The 19,299-nt window shown below is 44.8% G+C and overlaps 1 protein-coding gene across 2 annotated transcripts in view; it reads right to left on the bottom strand.

Annotated features, from left to right (window-relative positions):
- The window catches only part of rbfox1 (RNA binding fox-1 homolog 1), a 2,508,969-nt gene that overhangs the window by 1,977,926 nt on the left and 511,744 nt on the right, over positions 1–19,299 (bottom strand). For both annotated transcript variants that reach the window (XM_072481254.1, XM_072481261.1), the window contains exon 2: positions 6,488–6,555. The gene's annotated coding sequence lies outside the window, so the exon portion shown is untranslated. The remainder of the gene's footprint in view (positions 1–6,487; positions 6,556–19,299) is intronic.

The raw sequence follows: 19,299 nt of genomic DNA, 5'->3' as shown, positions 1-19,299 counted from the left end.
GCCACCCGGCCTTGACCTCGATACCAGAAACAACAATGGCAAACTTACCCCTGACAATCCGGCAAAGTCCTCCTTATTAACTCTGGGGGCTTGTGCCGAAATTGGGAGAGCTGTTTCACAGACTAGTCAAGAAAAAGCTTGACATAGTTATCCTCACAGAATCATAACTTCCCAGACACCACCAGCATCATCCCTGGGCATGTCCTATCTCACCGGCAGGACAGACCCAGCAGAGGTGGTATAGAGTCAGGCAGGAGTTGCCCTGGGCGGCAGGTGATGCAGTGGTTAGCACTGCTGCCTCATGGCGCCGAGGCCCCGGTTTCGATCACAGCCCCGGTCACTTCCATGTGGAGTTTGCACATTCTCCCCGTGTCTCCCTGGGTCTCACTCCCACAACCCAAGGATGAATAGCGTAGGTGGGTTGGCCATGCTAAATTGCCCCTTAATTTGACAAAAAAATTGAAAAGGAAGGAGTTGCCCTGGGAGTACTGAACATCGACTCTGAGCCCATTGAAGTCTCAAGGCCTCGGGTCGAACATGAGCAAGGAAACCTCCTGCTGATTACCACGTACTCATCCCCCTTCAGCTGCTGAATCAGTACTCCTCTATATTGACCATCACTTGGAGGAAACATTGAGAGTGGCAAGGGCACAGAATGTACTCTGGGTGGGACCAAGAGTGACTCGGTAGCGCCACTACAGATTGAGTTGTCCAAACCGTAAAAGATATAGCTGCTAGACTTAATCTGCAACAGGTGGGGATGGAACAAACAAGAGGTAAAAACATAGTTGACCTTATCTTCGCCAGCCACAGATGCATATTTCCATGACAATTAACCACCGCACAGTCCTCGTGTAGATGAACCAGTCTTCACATCGAGGATACCCTCCATTGTCTTGTCCGACATTACAACTGTGGTAAATGGGATAGATTTCAAACAGATCTGGCAACTCAAGATTGGGAAATCTCTAGGTTCTGTGGGCCATCAGCAGCAGCAGAATTGTACTCAACCACAATCTGTAATCTTATGGCCTGGCTTATTCCCCACTCCACCATTACCACCAAGCCAAGGAATCAACGTTGGTTCAACGAAGAGTGCAGGAGGGTGTGCCAGGAGCAACACCAGGCATCCGTAAAAATGAAGAGCCAATCTGGCGAAGCTACAACACAGGACTACCAGCAAGCGATAGACAGGCCTAACCAATTCCACTAACTCACCTCTGGAGTTCAGCTCTTTTGTCCATGTTTTAACCAAGGCTGTAATGAATTCAGGAGCTGATTGGTCCTGGGGGAACCCAGCAATTCCACAGCCAAAGGATCAAATATAAGTTTTGCAGTCCAGCCACAAGCAGTTTTGAAATATCCCAATTCTCAATGATGCGGAAGCCTCATACATCAGTGCAAATGGTAAAGTTGAAGTATTCGCAACAATCTTCAGCCAGATGTGCCTCATAGATGATCCATCTCTGCCTCCTCCAGAGGTCCCCAGATTCACAGATGGCAGTTTTCAGCCAAATAAATTTATCCCACATGATAGTAAGAAATGGCTGAAGGCATTGGATACTGTAAATGCTATGGACCCTGACAATATTCTGGTCACTGACACTCAGTCTGGGTTCCTCCAGGACCACTCAGCTCCTGAACTCATTACAGCCTTGGTTCAAACATGGACAAAAGAGCTGAACTCCAGAGGTGAGTTGGAATGACTGCCCTTGGTACCAAGGCAGCATTTGACCGAAGCTGACATCAAGGAGCCCAAGCAAAACAGGAGTCAATAGGAATCAGGGGAAAACACTTCACTATTTGGAGTCTTACTGGCACAAGGGAAGGTTGATGTAGTTATTGGAGATCAATCATCTCAGTTCAAGGACATCACACTGCACGAGTTCCTCAGGGCAGTGTCCTAGGCCCAGCCACCTTCAGCTGCTTCATTAATGACCTTCCTTCCATCATAAAGTCAGAGGTGGGGATGTTTGCTGATGACTGCACATGTTCAGCACCATTCACGACTCCTCAGATTCCGCAGGAGTATGTGGTCAAATGCAGCAATACCTGGACAATACACAGGCCTGGGTTAACAACTGGCAAGTAACATTTGCACCACACAAGTGCCAGGCAATGACCATCTCCTACAAGAGAGACATTCAATGGCATTGCCATCGTTGATTGGGTTAAAATCGTGGAATACCCTCCCACACAGGGTTGTGGGTGTACCTACACCACAAGGACCTCAAGCAGTTCAAGAAGGCAGCTCAACACCACCTTTTCAAGTGCAAGTAGGGATGAGCATTAAATGCTGGTCTACCCAGCGACACCTACATCCCTTGAATTAATGTTTAAAAAGGGACCTCACTGTGCTTTCAGAATAATGTTCAATTTTTTTTTTCATCCAATCTGAAATTTCCTAAATATGAGTTTGTAATGTCTTCCAGTTCACAGAAGTTTGAAATACCCACTTCAAAACTCAAATGTTGGAGCTCCATCAAATGTCTTTCCCAGATCACACCATGTGCTGTGGATGAATTATTGCTCTGTACCCAGACTGTAATGAGTAGAGAGTGTTGTGGCATTCTGTACATATATCCTTACATGGCATAACATTATGGTTCCTAAATCATATTGGAATAACAATATAGCATAACTCTTTCTTTAAAAATATAACAATGCCTCGATATATTGATATTACTTCTAATTATTAACGTTTTTATATTATGCCTCAACTAAAGAAGATTAATAATCGGCATTTATAAATAGTTAGCCGCTTTAGAATGTTTAATAGCTCGTTTTGCTTTCTCAAAACAATTTTGACAGTAGTACTTAGGTGATGGGATGTTGTGCCTCTTTTTCCAAGCCAAAGCCACCTGCTGCAGTCAGCCTTTGGCCTGGCAGTACTTCTCCTCAAGCTCTGTGTTATGATTCTGCAGCTTATGTTTCTCTTCCAAACGCTCTATGCTCCTGTCTCCCGCCAGCATCCTGCTGTGCTCACTCTGCTTGGTCTTTTCCATTCTGCATTTCCTCTTTTCTATCCAGCACTTCTCGTAGTTTATCATTGGTCTCCAGTAAATGATTCTCCCACTGTGATAGTGTTAGGCTGCATCTGTAGTTCACTAATTTGCTCCCTGACCTCAGCACTGTCATTCCTTTCTTTTTCATGTTCTTCTATTTGAAGGACATGCTGTTGAAGATTTGACCTGTGGTTCGGAAGCTCCCTCTTGAATGCCTCCTGCTAACTCTGCAGCTTGCAGCTTCCCTTCCATAGACTCCTTATCACCACGCACCCCCTGTCCCACCTGACCCCTCCCCCAACCACAAGACTTCTCCCCAACCACAAGACTCTTCCCCCAACCACACAACTCCTCCCCCAACCACACAACTCCTCCCACCAACCACATGACTCCTCCCCCAACTACATGACTCCTCCCCCAGAACCGGGTGAGTTGGGCAGACCCAGGAGAGATGGGCAGAACGGGGAGAGTTGGGCAGAACCGGGAGAGTTGGCAGAACCGGGAGAGTTGGGCAGAACCGGGAGAATTGAGCAGAACCAGAAGAAATGGGCAGAACCGGGAGCGTTGGGCAGAACCAGGAGAGATGGGCAGAACCGGGAGAGTTGGCAGAACCGGGAGAGTTGGCAGAACCGGGAGAGTTGGCAGAACCGGGAGAGTTGGGCAGAACCAGGAGAGATGGGCAGAAACGGGAGAGTTGGGCAGAACCGGGAGAATTGGGCAGAACCGGGAGAGATGTGCAGAACCGGGAGAGTTGGCAGAACCAGGAGAGTTGGGCAGAACCGGGAGAGTTGAGCAGAACCAGGAGAGATGGGCAGAACCGGGAGAGTTGGCAGAACCGGGAGAGTTGGCAGAACCGGGAGAGTTGGCAGAACCGGGCGAGTTGGGCAGGACCGGGAGAGTTGGGCAGAACCAGGAGAGATGGGCAGAACCGGGAGAGTTGGCAGAACCGGGAGAGTTGGCAGAACCGGGAGAGTTGGCAGAACCGGGAGAGTTGGCAGAATCGGGAGAGTTGGCAGAACCGGGTGAGTTGGGCAGAACCGGGAGAGTTGGCAGAACCGGAGAGTTGGGCAGAACCGGGAGAGTTGGGCAGTGAGCAGAGCCAAGTATTCCGGGATGACACCACATTACAACAGTTGGCTACACTTCAAAAGTACTTCATTGGCTGCACTAGTGCTTTGGGTCAACCTGAGGACACATGCAAAACATTCCTTTTGAGACCTTTCATGTTCTATCTGCTCAGATAGTCACTGGATAAACTACCACCATTGGGTGAGGTCCACTTAATTAGAATTTTAGTGAACTAATTTCAGGCAAGTTATAAATCTCTAAGGTAGATTCATGTACCATTTTTTAGTAGTTGAACAGTTTGAAGATTAGTAAAATTGGGCACACATAACATCCTGATGATTAAACACATACAAAGCGTATCAAATTCAATTAAAATTTGAACAAAGCGACAATAAAAAATATCAAAGCGGAACACAAGGGAACTTAAAAACTTCAAACATCTCTGCTGCAGTCAAAACCTAATGCCATAATGAGATTTTTATTTTTAATTAAAACTTTAATGGCTTTTTTGAAAGAATTAAAGTTCATTCACTGTGCAGCTGAGTTTGAGCTGCAGTTTTTGGATAATCGAGAAGCAAAAGTTCCTTAAAATGGTGAGTTGTGAAGTAGAAATGCTGAAGTTTATGAGGAATACATCACCTGATTCTGCGGAAAGAATCACAGCAACTTTCAAAAAATAATTGGAGAATTATTTGAAGTGGAAAAATATGCAGGGTATCAAGAAAGAGCGGGAGAATGGGATGAACTGGGCTACTCTGCAAAAGGGCAGACATTGTGAGCTGAAGGCCTCCTTCAGTTTTGTACTATTGTTTGATTCTATAAAAGGTAAAGGAAGTTTCTATTGTTTTCCATGGACAAGGGAGGACTTCATCAATATTTTCAAAAATTACAAAGGAAATTGGCAAAACTGTCCCAGGCACATTGTTCAGGGCAGCAAAGAGTGCAAGTAGTTCCATGAAAAAGTCTGACGTGGTTTTCTTTTTCGAAAGAAGAGATTGACAAATGCAAATGGGGATTCTCCGAGCCTACGCTACCCCAATCAAGCTGCATTGGTTGATGATAAGGCCTCAATTCTTCCAACCTGCATTCCTTCTGAGTGTGGCACCCCAACAGAAAGTGTGGGACAGGGATAGTTAGACCCATCTCAGAGGATTGGCTTGTTAAGTCAAATGGCCTTTTTCTAAAAAATCTTAGGTTCATATTGTCCTTAATGACATGCTATCCCCAACTGGTTTGCTCAGGTAAGTTAACTAGCTATAAGTAATTATAACCAAAATGACAAGGGGAATAAAAGACCATGAAGGAAGGTATTAATTAATGAGATGAATCTGGCGATGCACAGTAAATGTTCTCCATTTATATAATTACAGGAAGAACAACTGTTACTAAAATTCATCTGTTACAAGTTCTACTCTTGGCAATTTTTATTTTAATTATTCTGTGTCTATAAGTATCCAGAATATAATTTGTATATGATACTTATTCACAGATCACCAATATATACAATGAAATAATGTAAAATAGAATTGTTCTTTTTTATTGGGTCTTTCATGTTGCATTGAAAGATCTTTAGTTGCTAAATAGAATCATTAATTCTGAATTATGTTTTAAAACTTGCTAATATATTGACTTATTTGATTCTTAATTAATATTTTAAAGAATATGTGCACAATTAGAACAGAGCGCATTAGTAATTTTTCCTTCGTCAAAGTCATTTAGAAATAATACCTCAATGACAAAGTACAGTTCTATTTTTTATTTGTCCACTGCCTGCAGTCCTCTTGCCATTCAGCATCAGTTTTCTAGATTGTTTCTGAAAATATTGACGTGCTTGGCTTGTAGAAACAGTATCAATGTTTTAAGAATTATGCTACCACAAATGTGTGATGTAATTTGCAGTGGGGTGCGAGGATTTAGAAATTTTTTTGAATCAGAAGATGATTCTGCACACTTCTACAAGTTGGGCTCATGAAAAGTGCATCGATATGCAGGGTTAAGTCAATGTCGTATGGAGGTTGAAGCGTTTTTATAGTGACAGCTTTTATATTAGCAAGTTAGGACAGATAACCTGGAGAGGTTGTAGGTCTCTGCTCTCACACTGCAATCTCGACGCAACAATGGCAATATTAAACTCACTCTAAATAGTTTTCTGAAAGTGCTTGCAATTCCTCTTAAAGAAGCACTTCTAGAAAATATATCGTCACGCGCTAAAGTTATTATCTCAAGCAAACTGGCTGCGATAATGCCACAACAGTAGGACAAGTCACTGACACTCAACGTTCAGGATAAAATTAGAAGAGAGGTCCAGAAAGATGGCTATCCTTGTTGCCGGATCCAGCATTGGTTGTCACTCGAAGGAGGTGTATGGGGAGAAATCAGAGCAGCAGCAAAAAAAAAGCAAAAAAAGATTTTACCTTTACTGTGGTGACTGTTGTCCTGAACAGAAATCACAAAGCACATCATCAGATCTGCCACAGGAGTGCTGCAGAAAGAACAATACAGTTGGATGAGCTGCTGACATTGAACTCACTGAGCATAGATGGTGTGTCAGCCACTACAACACTTTATTTGTTGTCGGTGGAGCGGGTCAGGAATAGCTTTGCAAAATGGCAAAATTATGAATTATCCATGAATTACAAGTGTTCAATGTAGTTTTTTTACTCCGCGTTCTCCACAGTTCTGATAAAATGGCATATCATACAGTATTTATTGCACTATAAGAAAGAATGGAAAAGCATCACTATTAACCAGCTGCTGTTTGCGTCTATGATCAATTCAAAATAATTTGCGTGACAGGTAAACATAAAAATATACTCCAGTGAGGCAAATCGAGAATAAAAGATTAGTTTCACGTTTATTTTTTGAAAATCAAGCACTTAGAAATACCAGAGAATGGACAAATAAAGAAAACAAAAATCCAACATTTGGCGATATTTTCATATCTTTGAAAGTAATATCTTGAAAGTATTGGTGCGTAACAATGTAGATAGCAGTAAGATAAATAATTGCACTACGTTAAGTCTATTATGGAGATCACAGAAGATTGTGAGAGTACAAATGGTATTATGAATCAATCTTAGTACACAAATAGTCATAACGACAAGAACTTCAAATGGAGAGGGAGGCAGTGGCATAATGGTATTGTCACCAGACAAGTAATCCAGAGACCCAGGGTAATAATGATCTGGGGACCCAGGTTTGAATCCCACCATGGATTTTAATAAAGATCTGTAATGAAATCATTGTTGATTGTTGTAAAAACCCCTCTGGTTCACTAATGCCCTTTAGGGAAGGAAATCTGCCATCCTTACCTGGTCTGGCCTACATGTGACTGACTCCAGATCCATAACAATGTGGTTGCCTCTCAAATGCCTTCTGAAATGAAGGGCAGTTGGGGATAGGCAATAAATGCTGGCCCAGGCAGCAACACTCACATCCCATGAAGGAATAAAAAAGGTAGTTATTTGACGACAAAACGTAACTTGATAAGCTGCACAAATTGAAGTTTTCCTCAAGTTCACTCCATACATTTTTCTCCGGAGAGTTCTCGAACTGTACACATGCTGAATGTGGCGATAATTGGAGAAATAAAATGGGCAAAATTGGCTTTCAAAATAATGGTGAGGCTAAGAATGTTTTCTCTCATTTATGTGCAAATGTTACTTTAATGCAAGGATAGATCTGCAATTAAACGCAAAAATTGAAAAGACTCTGTCGAAGATGTTGGGCGGGATTCTCCATTAGCCGACGCCGGAATTGGGAAACACAATTGGGCGGAGAATCAGTTCCAACGCTGAAATCGTGGCAGGTGCCGGTTTCATGCCAAATCGCAATTCTCCGCCAACCACGCCCATATGTTCTGGTCTTGCCCCAGACTTGTGGGGTACTGGACAGTCTTCTTCGAGGCAATGTCCAAAGTGGTGGGGATGAGGGTGGAGCCATGCCCGAAAGTTGTGGTCTTCAGGGTATCAGACCAGCCAGATCTATTCCTGGGGAGGAGGGCGGACGCCCTTGCCTTTGCCTCCCTGATCGCCTGCCGTAGAATCCTGTTCGGCTGGCGGTCAGCAGCACCGCCCAAAGCTGCAGACTGGCTGCCCGACCTCTCGGAATCTCTCCAAATGGAGAAAATCAAATTTGCCATCCGAGGGTCAGACGACGGTTTTCACAGAACGTGGGAGACATTCACACAATTGTTCCGGGACCTGTATCTGGCCAACGAACAAGCAGAAGAATAGCCAGGTAGCCAAGAATCAGGGGAAAGTAGGCAAGGCATGAGAGAGAGAGATAGACCCTGAGAGTGGGGGGGGGGGGGGGGGGGGGAGGGGGAGCTAAACCTAAGACGAAAGAAAGGTGAACCACAGGAGGGGGGGGGGGGGGGGGGGGGCAGGAGGGGGGGAAGAATGAAGAGACAGGGAACAATAGAGGAGAACCAAGGAGGTGGGGGGGGACGCAGGGAAATGATAGCCAGAAGGAGAGCACAGGAAACGATAACAACTTGGCATCTACAGGAACAGAGAGCAAGGAGAATCCAGGCGAAAGACGGGGCGAACGGCTGAAGCGGAGGTGAGCGTGAGATGACAACGGCAGCGAAATCCATCTTTTGGTATATGTGTGTCCTTCTCTTCTATATATATGTATATATATCTTATTCTGTGTACATAACGGTTAATATACTTTGTTCAAAAACCCAATAAAAAACATTTCTAAAAAAAAATAAACAGTGTGAATAGTGCTGACAGCTTGACAACGGCAGCCCATGTTCGGCACAAGCACCAATTTAGCCCGCGTCTCTCGCAGATATCATTAGGCATTGTATCAGGCACTTTGTCCATTCCATACACATTTTAAATGCAAGATGGATGTTTCCTCCTATTTCTCAATACAACAGTTCAGTTGGTAGCACACCTGCCTCTGAAACACAAAGTTTTACGTTCTGAGTGCCACACTCGGGCTCATGCACAAAGATCAAAGCTGACAATCCAGTGGGGGACTGAGACGGAGCTCTGCACTGTCAAAGCCATTAAACTGTGGCCCCATATGTATGCACTGGGGTGCATGTAAACGATCCCATGGCAAGACTTAGAAGACGAGCAAGGGATTCATCCCCATGTCCTGCTCAATATTTATCCCTCAATCAACTTCGCTAGAAACCGATTATCTAATCCTTGTCATATTGCTGTTTGTGGGAGTTTGCTAGATACAAATTGGCTGCCGTGTTTCCTACACCAGAACAATGAGTGCTCTTCAGGAAAAGAAAAGTACTTCATTGGGTGTAGAGTGCTTTGTGGTTGTGTAAAGTGTGACAGACAAGCACGTCCTTTTGTTAATCAGCAGCTGCACAATGAGAATTCTCTGTCGATATATGGTAAACATTTCCTCCTCGGTGTTGTGTATGTTATATTATTGCTTTTAGAAAGATCAATTTTTTTCAAGTACAAATAAGCATATCTATTCTAGATAAGAGAGGTAGCCAATATAAAATGATATATATTGCAAATTCTCAAATATCATAAGGATACGTTCGCACTGAACATCTAAAATCTGTTCCAACAAATTGGGCAGCGCTGGCAAAACCACATTATTGTCCATCCACAGTTACCCAGAGTGTTGATGGTCATCCTTCTTCTTGTCCGACTCTGTGTCTGATTATGATGTTGTCCTACCATGGTGTTAAATAGGGAATTCTAGTCTCTTGAAGGATGAAGGAATGTGTCTGTCTGAGTCAGAATGGTAAGTGGAACAAAGGGTGGGATTTCCACCACCCCACACCGGTCATGTGTTTCCTGCCAGTGGAGGCTGCTCGCTATTGGCCGTCGGCAGGATCTCCTCGTCCCGCTGATATCTGTGGAATTTTGTGTGGCTCACCATTCCCACTGCTGGGAACCCACCGCAGGGGTCCGGGGGGGGGGGGGGGGAGGGGGGGGAGGGGGTCAGCTTTGATGGGACCCGAAGATCCCACTGGTAGGAAGGGCCGGAATATCCCACCCAATGGAAAAAATCTTTAAAATATTTTGCTGTTCAATTAGGTAAAGGTTGATCTGTATCTCAGTTCCAATATTTCACCTTTTCTAAAGATGTTCTCTCCTAGCAAAATGTTTTTGATCCGTGGTGGAGGTTGTTTCCAGGTGTCCACTGTCCTTTGTTTGAAGAACTGTTGCCTAATTTCTCTGCTAAATTAGCAGGCTCTAATTTCAAGGATTTTGTCCCCTTATGAAGTCTCCATCAGAGGAACTTGCTTCTCTTCATCTCCCCTAAGAATTAATCCTTTTATCATTTTAAAGGCACAGTGGCACAGTGGTTAATACTGCTGCCTCACAGCTCCAGCGTCCCTGGTTCAATTCCGGCCTTGGGTTACTGACTGTGTGGAGTTTGCACTTTACCCCCGTGTCTGCTCCGGTTTCCTCCCATGGTCCAGAGAAGTGCAGTTCAGGTGGATTGACCATACTAAATTGACCACAGTGTCCAAAAGTTTAGGTGGGGTTACTGGGTTATGGGGATATGGTGGAGGTGTAGGCTTAAGTAGGGTGCTCTTTCCAAGGGCCGGTGCAGACTCGATGGGCCAAATGGCCTCCTTCTGCACTGTAAATTCTATGATTCTATGTTTCTACAAAGGCTTCAATTAGATCACCTCTTAATTTTCTGAACCAGTACAACCCAAGTTCATAGTACCACTCCTCACAATTTAACCATTCAAGTCCTGGAGTCATGCCAGTGAATCTGTGTTGTACCCACTCCAAGACCAATATATCCTTCCCGAGATACCAGGGCCATAATCAAATGCTTATGGGGGTCTGGCCAGGAATCTGGCCAGCTGGAAGATCATTTCCTCACATTTGTGTTCTGACTCCCTTTGAGATAGGACCAAATTCCATTAAGCTTTTTTAATTATTTGTTTTTACCAGTGCACTAGCTTTTAATGATACCTAAGTCTATCTTTGCTCCTCATTGCGAGGTGGTGGCGCAATGGTATTTTCACTGGACTGGCAGTGCAGAGACCCAAGGTAATGCTCTAGGGCCTGGATGCAAACCAATAAAACAAAATTGGAGGTTAAGAGTCTAATGATGACCACAAAACTATTGTCAATGGTTGTAAAAACCCATCCAATGCAACACTGCTCATTAGGCGAGGAAATCTGCTGTCCTTACCTGGTCTGGCCTACATGTTGCCTCTTAAGTGACTGAGCAAGCTTCTCAGCTGAAGGACAATTAGGGATGGGGAATAAAATGCTGGCCTACCCATACCCCATGAACAAATTAAAAAACACATTAAGAAAACACTCTGATCTGTCCTTTCATCCCGCTTTCCGACATTAAATTCCATCTGATGAGTATTATGTAATCGTTGAGACCATTGTCCAAGACTATTAGGATTGTTTGTTGGGTCGGTTGCTGTTTCTTTTTCCTCACTGTACCGACATTCATTCTCCTTATCAACATTCTATTCCCCTTATCAGCAGTGGAGAAGGATTATGTAAAAATGAGATTTGTTGAAGGAATGCGTTCACTTTCTTGCTGCCTTATCAATGCGGCACAACTGCTCACACAAGCAGTTCACCTTGACCTATAAACATGAAAATCTTCAAGTCATCTGAGGTGTTGACAATACAAATCATCATTTATTTTAAACGATACCATCATTTGTAACCACTCCAACCAATTATGGGATTGGTCACACGGTGCTCGAGCAGCAATCTTTTTTTTGACAAAGCTAAATATCCAAATATTGCCAAATGCTGGGCAGAATTAGTTGGTGCTTTCTTGATATATTTATAGCTGAACTCAGTAAACATGATCTCTGCTACCTTTTTCCCCCCCAAGTGGACGTTTCACAACGGTAATGTGACACTTGTGAAATAAGAACACTCTCATCAATAAAAAGATAACTCAGAGGCTTTTAAGAATATAATGGGAAAGTGCTGGCTGCAGCAAATCTCCAAAGAGGGCATTTGAGTATGACACTTAATATTCATACCAAACTGCGTGCTGCACTCAAAGGATAAACCAGAGTAATAACACGGGATCACTGCTGAGCAGCAATTGAATACAAAACTAAAGGCAAGTGTTGATTTCCACTATTCAGCATCACAGCAATGAGGCTTTGCCATTTCCCGCTCCCTCCCCAGTATTTTATATACCCCCTGGCAGAACTTGTACACTGAAGATATTGCTGTAGCTCTTGGAACATAATCCCCTGATTCTGTATTAGTGCAACGTTTTAAGCTCTGATCATTAATATTCGCCAGCATGGCTGCTCCTGCACCACCAACTACTGCAGTCAATGTAGCCCCGACCAATTTTGTCAGCTTGTCGCTCAACACAAGCACTGAAGTCATATAGATTGAAGTCTTCATGCATGAGTGCATTTACGTGAAGATCGGCGAGTGCAGACCACCAGTTGTATACAAAGCAAAGAGTCAAGGGATCAAGTCGACATCTGGAGCTGTTGCGTTCTCACCAGTGAATTATCTGATTGGTTGAACAACGTTAGTTAATGTTAGACATTCAGCCCCAGCAGCAACAGTTCATTAAAGAACTTAAATCTTCCACAATAAATCACACAAAGGTATCACACAACAGAAACGCGCTACTAAATAAAATATTGATGACGTTTTGATTTCTAAGCAGTGAACAATAATACAAGTTCGATGTGGTTGAATGCATAAAGGCATAATTTTCTGTGAACCACAGGAGACTGCACAGATATCTAAACGTGTAGACTCTGAAATTCAGCTGGAGACTGGCAGAACCCCCAGAGATACGGTACAAACAGCTGAAAACAGCAGCAAATCATTAGAACTCTCCAGTGTATTTGCAGGTCATTATGTCAAAGTCATCCTGAATTCATTATTCCGGAATGACATGTGTAGCAATTAACGTATTCAAATCATTTATCATACATTAAAAATGGAGGTGTGTCACAGCATTTTATTACAAAATTAATTGAAAATTCCTATGCAAACCTGGTCCTATAGGTAAACTAAATATAAAAGTATTTCTTGTTCTGGCTATAGGTGATATTGTGATGGGGTTTACAGTATTAAGTCATGCAACTGTTGGTAACACCAGAATACCTTGGGCGGGATTCGCCGACCCCCCGCCGGGTCGGAGAATCGCCGGGGGGGGGGGCATGAATCCCGTCCCGCCGCTCCGACACCGGCTGCCGAATTCTCCGGCGCTGGTTTTTTGGCGGGGGTGGGGATCACGTCTCGCCGGTCGGGAGCCGTTGGGAGTGGCCCCCCGGTGATTCTCCGGGCCCCGATGGGCCGAGCAGCCGCCCATTTTCGGCCGGTCCTGCCAGCGTGAAATACACAAGGTTCATACCGGCGGGACCTGGCTCTGAGGGTGGTTAGCGGGATCCTCGGGGGGGGGGCACGGCCCCGGGGGGGAGGGGGGGGCCAAGGTGGCCTGGCCTGCAATCGGGACCCACCGATCTGCGGGCGGGCCTGTGTCGTGGGGCAACTCTTTCCCTCCGCGCCGGCCTCTGTAAGGCTCCGCTATGGCTGGCGCGGATAGGAAACCCTCTGCCCATGCGCAGGAATCACGCCATCGGTTCTGCATATGCGCCAGAACACGCTGACGCTCCTGCTCATGCGCCAACTCGCGCCGGCCGGCGGAGGCCCTTTGTCGCCTGTTGCCGCGGCGCCAACCACTCCAGTGCCGGCCTAGCCCACGGAGGTGCAGAGGATTCCAGTACTTCTGGGCGGCCTGACGCCGGAGTGGTTCACGCCACGCTTTGGCGCCGGTACGGCCCACCCGCCGGTTGGGGGAGAATCCCGGCCCTAATCTGTGGGACTGTAAGAGGTGAATAGGTTTTGTAAAAGGGAGACTTAGATCTTACAACCCTGCATTTGAGTAAAATCACATGTTTCTTAAGGTCCTAATATCAACAGAACTTACCAGCAAGACTTACAAACGCAGACTGGGTGATCGTTTTGCTGAACACCTTCGGTCTGTGTGCATTCAGGACCCGGACCTTCCCATTGCTTGCCATTTTAACACATGACCCTGCTCCCAGGCCATGGCCTTGGCCTGCTGCAATGTTCCAGTGAAGCTCAACGCAAACTGGAGGAACATCTCATCTTCCGGTTAGGCACGCTACAGCCTTCCGGTCTCAACATCGAATTCAACAACATCAGAAGATTAGCTCTACCCCACCTCGACCCATTTCTTTTCATCCCATTTCCTTTTAACTGTCTTTTACCATTTCTTTCTTTCTTGTCTTTCTTTATATATATTTACCCCTCCCATCTTATCCACCTTTCCTTACCCTTTCTCCCCTTTGCTTCCCCCTTCCCCATCCCCCACATCTACATCTGTCACAGTTTACCCTCTAGTGTTAGTTTCTCTGCAGTTTGGCCTTTCACGCCTTTTGTTCTCTCTGGGGACTGCCATTAGCACTCTTTCCCGTTGGTTTCTGTGGCTATTAGCATCCAGTTTCCCTGGGTTTCTGTGGCTATGACACCTCTTTCATACTCACTCCACAGTATAAATATTTCCCACTATCTCTGTCTTTAGCTTTGACAAAGGGTCATCTGGACTTGAAACGTTAGCTCTTTTCTTTCCCTACAGATGCTGCCAGACCTGCTGAGATTTTTCAGCATTTTCTCTTTGGTTATCAGCAAGGTTGGTTTGCTTTTTAGAAGAAGGGGCGGTTTTCTAGCTAAAGGATTACAGAAAACTTTTGGGAGTTTAATCACAAACCGATGTTTAAGCAATGTTATGTGTACGGACTAACTGTATAGCAGTCAGTATGGAGAGAGAGGGTTATATTAGAATGCTCTCCATGTGATTGTTGTGTTAGCGCTGTGTTAAAACTGTGAGAGCTGTATCAGAATGAGATGCTTCTCCAGAGGTTTCTCAGGGGTAGTTCCCTCAATGCTTTAATCACGAATAAACTATTATAACGTGTCCCTGGGTATCCTGTGGTTAGTTGGAAGAAGTCCATTACAACAGCGAGAAACTTTAAGAAATTGGTTTGTGTCCAGGAGTGCAGAAATCTTGCCTGTTCCATAGAAGAATAGAGCCATACAATTCCTACAGTGCAGAAGGAGGCCATCCAGCCTATTGAGTTTGCACCGACTCTCTGAAAAAGCACCTCCCCACCATATCCCCATAACCCCACCTAAGGAGAAATTTAGTATGGCCAATCCACCTAACCGGCACATCTTTGGACTGTGGGAGGAAACCGGTGCACCCGGAGGAAACCCACGTAGACACGGGGAGTAAGTGCAAATTCCACACAGTCACCCAAGGCTGGAATTGAACTTGGGTCCCTGGCGCTGTGAGGCAGCAGCGCTAACCACTGTGCCTCCGTGCTGCCCTCATGTTCCCATTTACACAGTTTGAGGGAATATTTGAGAACCCCTGTAGCTACTAAAGAGTAATAAAGACGGCAACTTGACTGAAAGACTGGTTTAGCCCACATTCAGTGCAAGCTATCATGTTGGTAAAAGGCCTGAAGTGCATGCTGGGAACAGCCCCACCCAGATGATCGACAAGCGGCTGATTGTGACTTTGCCTGCTACAGTTCATTAATGAGACCGCACAACATTTTGGTGGATGGTGTTCGACAAAAGATCCTGTGACCAGCTGAATAGGAGTATGGCAGGTGAGTTCTTCAAGTGAGAGCCAGATCAGATATAATGGGTGGGATTTTCCACACCGCCCAGATTTGTAACAGGCAGATTTTTCTTGATGAATCTAATTGATTGTTTTGATGAAGTAACAGAGAGGTTGGTGAAGAGATTGCTGTCTTGTCTGCATAGATTTTAAGAAAGGGTTTGACAAAGCACAACATAAAAGGCTGATTTTAAAAATTGAGGCTTATGGAACAGGTGGACCTAATTGGATAAAATATTAAACTTCAGCACAGGAAACAGTGAGGAGTGGTAGATGGGTGTTTTTCTGACAGGAGTGTAGTGGGCATCGGTGTTCTCCAGGGGTCAGTGGTAGGAGCATGGTTTAATTTTTGCTGCATATAAAAGGCTTGGATGTTGGATGCAGAATAAAATTTCAAAATTTGTCAATGATACCAAACTTGTATGAGGATGATACATATCACCTGCCAGAGGACATAGTTATCTAGCAGAATGGCGAGACAAGTGGCAAATGGAATGTAATACAGAGAAGCGTGCAGTGGTGCATTTTGACAGAAGGAATAAGAAGAGGCATTACAGACTTAATGGCACAGTTCTAAATAGTGTGCAGGGACAGACGGACCTGGGGGTGCAAATGCATTGATTTTTAAGATTGGCAGGACATAGTGAGAGAGTGGGTAGCAAACCATATGGGATCCTGGGTTTCATGAGTAGGGACATTGCGTGTAAAAGCAGGAAAGTTATGCTGAACATTTATAAAGCTCTGATCAGGCCCCAAATAAGATATTCCATTCAGTTCTGATCACCACACTCTAGGAAAGATGTGAAGGTCCTTGAGTGGGTGCGGAGGAGATTTATCTGAATGGTTCCCGGGATGGGGGATTTTAGTTACAAGGGCCAGAATTTTCCAGCCAGCCCCTCAAGCCAGATCCCTGTCAGAAAACCAGACTTTCAAACAGGCTTATTTGAACAGGTTAGTTCCTATTTTCACCCTTTCACTGTAATATTCAACATTAATTTGAACTGAGACTGTTTCAAAGTTAAGCTACTGGAATCTCTTCACAGTTTGAAATACATGACTGGAAATCTCTGGTCGTTGCGATTCACTTTTCCCACCGGCAGGGCAAGCCCATCGATGGGATTCCCGCTCACATGGGGTGATTAGAATCATGGAATCACGACAGTCAGAAGGAGGCCACTCAGCCCATCGAGTCTGCACCGACCCACTGAAAGAGAACCCTACCTAGGCCCAAGCCCCCACTGTAACCCCACCTCACATTTTGGACACTAAGGGAGAATTTTGCATGGCTGACCCACCTAACCTGCACATCTTTGGACAGTGGGAGGAAACCCGAGCTCCTGGAGGAAACCCACGCAGACACGGGAAAATGTGCAAACCCTACACAGTCACCTCAGGTTGGAATTGAACCCAGGTCCCTGGCGCTGTGAGGCAGCGGTGCTAACCACTGTGCCACCTTGCCACTCCATTGGGAAATCCCATTGTCAGGCAGCTGGAAGATAGAATCTCGCCACCCCCAGCAAACGGCACACCGCCGAGAATCACGTGGCTGGCAAACTGGAGAATCTCGTCCAAGAACTGTTTATTTTGCTTAAAACTGAGCCTATTTAAAGCAATAAAAACAGGACCTGTGTAGATTTTAGAAATACATTACCTCTCCAGTGTAAGAGAATTATGGATTTTCTCGTTCAATGTAATATCCGGATTATTTCCTTTTGAAAGACTCATTTTCATTTACATATGTCGTTTATGGCCATGGATATCTCAAAGTAACTTGCAGCCAATTAATTATTTTTAAAGTGTAATCACTGTGGGAAGCAGAGCAGTCAATTTGCGCACAGAAAATTCCCACAAAGAGCTATGTGATGATGAGAGGATAATCTGTGATGTGGATTTAGGGATGAGTATTGACCAAGATACCAGGGTTAACTCCCCCAATTTTCTTCAAAATTGTGCAATGGGATCTTTGACATCCACCCGAGAGGGTAGTTGAGATCCTGGTTTAACATCTCATCGAAGGGCAGCACCTCTGACAATCCCTCAGTGTTACACTGGAGTGTCAGCCTAGATTTTTGTGCCCAAGTCCGGGAGTGAGGCTTGAACCCACAATCTTGAAAAAGAGTTATGAGGGAGGCGGTGAAGTAGTGTTATCATCACTGGACTAGTAATCCAGAGACCCAGAGTACTCTGGGGTCCTAGGTTCAAATCCCGCCACTGCAGATGGGGAAATTTGAATTCAATAGAAATCTGGAATTAAAACTCAAGTGATGACCATGAAACCATGGTCGATTGTAATAAAATCCCATCTGGTTCACTAATGTCCTCTCGGGAAGGAAATCTGCCATCCTTACCTGGTCTGGTCTATATGTGGCTCCAGACCCACAGCAATGTGGTTGACTCTTAACTGCCCCTCAAGGGCAATTAGGGGTGGGCAATAAACGCTGGCACAGCCTGCGATGCCCACGTCCCGTGAACGAATAAAAAAAACAATTGAGTCATGGCTGGCATTAAAAAAAATGCAGCTATATTCCAAAATCCCCATTCCCTGAGCAACTATGTTTCCATCCATTCTTGCCCCACCAAGATTACCAAACGTCTTTCTACCCCACCTGGAGTAATTTGTCTCCTTCCCATTCCCCATCCTGTCCTTTCCTCCATCTTGCCCCTCCCCTGCTTTCCTCATTTTTTTCTCACCCAATATTTTGCTTTGTTCTCAATATCCCTCCCCTCTAATCCTGTTGGACTCACTTCACCTTGACCACCTCTGCACAGCATGGCGGGAAATCAAAAATAAATTTAGAATGTCCCAGTTGTTCTATTATATGAGAAGCTGTTTAAGTTGAAGATATATTTTTGGAAGAAAAATTGTATTGCTCCGCAGCACCTTCCAAACCTGTGACCTCTACCACCTAAAAGGACAAGGGGAGCAAATGCATGGAAACACCAGCATTTGCAAGTTCTCCTCCAAGTCACGCATCACCCTGACTTGGAACTATATCGGCGTTACTTCATTGTTGCTGGGTCAAAATGCTGGGACGCCCTCCCTAACAGCACTGTGGGTGTACTTGCACCATTTGGACTGCAGCGGATTGAGACAACAGCTCACTGCTACCTTCTCGGAAGCAATTATAGGGACAGACAACAGAAGGTCGCCTAGCCAGTGACACCCACATCTCATGCAAGAATAGAAGAAATCAAAATGGAACAAAATGAACTGGAAAGAGTATGTTAGGTGCTGCTTGAAAATTAAAATGGTTGCCACTTGCTTTTTGCTGGTAAAGGTCCAGGAAGGTATTTTTGCTCCCTAGTTCCTTGAGCAAGTTAAGAAAAAAATTGTGTTAACTTGGCGTGATGGGTGTCCTATTCAGTAAATGCTTAGAGCGCAGGGTTCAGGTGAAGTTTTCAAGATGAAGTGATGTGGAAGAGCAGCCACTTCAGACCTGGGTCAATAATATACAGTCTGCAAGGCAGTTAGTGTTTTCAATTTAGTGTGCTCTGACAAACCAGCAAATTCTATCACTGATGGAAGGACAGCAACATAAATATAGGTATCGTAGGAACAAAAAAACTAGAAAAAATATCCATCCATCATAGTTTGGATTGTAAATCC

The sequence above is a fragment of the Scyliorhinus torazame genome, chromosome 17 (genome assembly GCF_047496885.1).
Source record: "Scyliorhinus torazame isolate Kashiwa2021f chromosome 17, sScyTor2.1, whole genome shotgun sequence".
In the NCBI taxonomy this organism is placed as follows: Eukaryota; Metazoa; Chordata; class Chondrichthyes; order Carcharhiniformes; family Scyliorhinidae; genus Scyliorhinus; species Scyliorhinus torazame.
Note: the sequence above shows the minus strand (reverse complement) of the source record. Positions and strands in the feature narration are given on the sequence as shown.